Here is a 3,614-nt window from a genome sequence, read left to right on the forward strand (position 1 = left end):
TGTTGCTCAAATGCCATTTTAGATGAGGAGTGTGGTCACTGTCACTTTGTAGAAAAGAAAATGAAATCTCAAACTAGGTGTGAAAAAATGCATATAGGGTGTAGGAAGTTTCCCAGTTGAAGTAAAATTTACAACCAAATTACTGGAAAAGCAAGGATAAGGTTGGTCCTGAGAAATACATGGAACTAGGGATTTACCACTGCTAGAACTTTGTCTTCTTTCTCTGTCTTCAGATGCCATTGTTTCTCTCTCTCTCTCTCTCTCATCTCCTTTTTCCCTCTCAAATCTGGACCAATCAATCACAGCCAGGAAAAAGGGATAACTGAGAAAATGTAATCTTCCATGGGAACCATGTATTTAAAAGTGGAATAAACAGTTTTGACAAAACAAAGTTTACCTTCCCAGAATAAGTGGGAAGAAGATGAACAGACAAAACATGTCTCCACGACATCATCCCCTCCCCCTTTTCATTGAAAACTTACTTAATGAAACAGATGTACGTGCTTTAAAAAGTTAGATAGCTTGTGTTGGTCATAATAAAAATCAGTAGCCCGTTCCCAATCCTATCCCTGCCCAGAGCCCTGCCCTCATGACAACAGCTTTCAACTTTTAACTGATTCCTCTAGACTAAACCTCTGTATTTCCAAATATTATATTTATACCGTTACATTTCACACTATCATAATTGTAGACATTATCTATTAACTTCTTTGTTGAAAATGATCATTCAGTTCTCTTACACACTTACATACATATATTGTCCTTTGTCTACTCCCAGCAAAGTTCAGTCGTACTTTTGGGTTAATTCCATAGTTTGAACTTATGTTATTGTAAAAATGTAAGTATTATTCATTGCTGAGCCAAGTAATGTACTATGAATATATTTTCTTCTTATACAATGTTTTCTCCCTCTAAGTTCATAATTACCTTATTTTTTCATTTCTTTAGTTTTAAAATATATCTTTATTACTAATTCTTCCGAAGCTAACAGGTGACTAAAACACTCTGAGTCTTACCTTTCCACATGGTCAAGGACTGGTGCTCAGGAAAGCTCAGAAATCATAGAAATGATGTAATTCTGAAAGGAAAGCCTTCCCGGGTTCCTCAGAACTGGAAAGAATTGATCTTTTGAGATTCCCATTGATCACGTGTATCTCTCACATCACGGGGACCTTTCTGCCTCACCATAGCTATTTGTCTATGCATCTTATCTTTTCTCCTGGACTTCTTTCCCCTTGAGGGCAGGGTCTATGTCTGATTCATTGTCTTTAGTATTCACTGCAGTATGATAAATCTAAATGAGGGAGTGAGTGAATGAACTCTGTCATCCACTCTGTAGTATTTTTACATTTCTTCTGTGCCCCTATTGAATGAGTACATTGGTGCTGATGGAGTGAGATTGATTTTAGTGGACTTAACTGTACACTGTGTTAACACACTTAAGAGAATATCATATAAAGGAAAGTCAGGGGCTTTCAGTAACTTCTTTAATGAGTGGAAGAACTGGGATTCAAAGCCAGGTCTGATTAGATCCTGGACCCTACCCACCACCCAGTACCACATTCCGGGCTCAGTTCCATGTCACAAAGCACGTGGTCACTCCTTAATCGTGTATGTGTTCCTTGGTCACGAAGACATTTTCCATTTCTGTCCCAGGAATGCCAACCCTCTTTTCTTCCATACAACTTCAAAGTCCATAATGTTGAAAAACGAATATTCTTGAATTCTAATCAGATTTCATTTTGAATGGATGTTTGTATTCCATCCGGAAGTTTCAAAAACAGTGTTTTCTGTCTCTGAGCACGGGGTGCTCTGTGTTCACTTCTATTACAGATTTCCTAAGACAGCTTCCTGGATTTATAAAGGCACGAAAGGATTTCTCTCCAGTGAGGTATGGCCCAGTTTAATCTTGTTTTGCATTAGGAAATCCCTGAAGACAAACACCTGCATTCTAGGTCGTTGTGGGAAGCAGGCGTCCCAGAATGAAAACAACCCTCAGCGTCTGGCGGCTCGCTGTCGCATCCACCAGCAGAGGGCGCCTGACCACCAGTAATAGTGGCAGAAACTTTCCTAATGGGTTTGGGGTTTTATTACCTTTTACTTCTGAGCTGCCAATTAGTAGCAGAATGTGCAAAGCCATTTTCGCAATTGTCTTGCATTGTGCAAACGAGAATGCCTCCCTGCCAGAGTTACAAGTAGTGGCAGGGATCTGGGGCGGGGTGGGAGGTGGGGAGAGGTTCAGGAGAGAGGAAAATAGGGATTTCCCTGTATCCCAAGGACTGGAATGAATTCTATGCAGGATGTTCCTCTTGGCTTGGTGTTCATCTCTAACAATTCAGCCACTGGCATGTGGCTTTCTCAGCTATTTATAAGGTCTTGTATGTGAAGAGATCAAACGTGTTTGTGTTTAACTTTCTTTAACATGTCTATAGGGCTTACACCAGATGTCATGGAATCATATAACTTCAGACTGTTAGCAGAAATTCTTGAAGATTATTTAGCGCAACAGTCAATGCATAGATGAGAAGACTGACGCTGAAGAGGCAAAGGCTTGGCCGTGGTCCCCCAGTTAGTTTAGAGAAGAGCAGGTGTCGAAACCCAGCTGCTGACTGTACCCCTCAAGACCTTCCATTTAACACTTCTGATCCCGAATTCACCTGTAGCCAGTACCTGAGTGAACCCAGATCTTAAAGAGAGAGCCACTGGGGCAACGAGATTAATTTAGGAAGATTTTCAGAAAGTACAGTAGGACTCACATGCTTAGACCTGGGGTAAATTCAGACCTGGGGTTTAGGTTGGCTCCAGTTTACATAGACATTTGACCCTTCTGGATTCTCATGTGTGCCGTTGTCCTTCTTCTGGGTTATCATTTTCTACTCTTCTCTACCCCAGGCCACCTCCAGGAGACAAGATTTTAAAAGGCAGATTCACAGTTCTTCCCAAGATTCACCAAATCCTATGTGAGCTGACCACTAGCGATGAACCGATCTGTCCTGCCCCCTTCCTTGCCTCTTTACCTCTTGGGTGTGGCTCTCCTACACACCCACCCCTGCCATGGCTGTTGCATTACCCGTTCCCTTTGCCTGCAGTTCCCTTCTTACGTGGCTGGGTCTTTCTCCTCCAAATTCGCCTCTTTCTCCGTGAAGCCATCCTTGACCGGTGGATCTAAGTAGTCACCTAATCACTCTTAACCCATCACCTTGTGGTGATTACTTGCATCACCTTTATAACTCACTTGGTAAAGATCTCAATTTTGCACTTTTTTTTTTTTTTGTCTCCCGCCCACTCCTGTCACTAGAATTCACTTTCCATGAAGGCAGGGACCTTGTCTGCCATGTTCTCTCTTTCATCCCCAGCCTTTTGGACAGTCTCTGACCCATGACGGGCACTCAAGAGAAACGGCAGGGAAATGCCAATCAGAGTTGTGTGCAGGAAGCTGTCCTCCAGCCTGTCAGACAGCATCCCAGAACCACATTCTTCACAGAGGGAATTAAATATCCTCATGGTCTTTGGAGGCTTCTTTTCTTTGAGCAAACTTGAGGTTGCAGTCAGCGCCAGCCCTAAGGTCTGGATGGCTGTGGGCCGGACCATCTGGGGATGACTTGCCTTCATTG

The 3,614-nt window shown here is 42.5% G+C and overlaps 1 pseudogene; it reads right to left on the minus strand.

Annotated features, from left to right (window-relative positions):
- Positions 1-1,584: 1,584 nt before the first annotated feature.
- LOC115803634 (U6atac minor spliceosomal RNA) lies at positions 1,585-1,688 on the minus strand (annotated as a pseudogene).
- Positions 1,689-3,614: the final 1,926 nt, after the last annotated feature.

Source organism: Delphinapterus leucas, chromosome 19, assembly GCF_059928025.1.
Source record: "Delphinapterus leucas isolate spDelLeu-1000000601 "Yukka" chromosome 19, BTC_Dleu_Yukka2, whole genome shotgun sequence".
Lineage (NCBI taxonomy): Eukaryota > Metazoa > Chordata > Mammalia > Artiodactyla > Monodontidae > Delphinapterus > Delphinapterus leucas.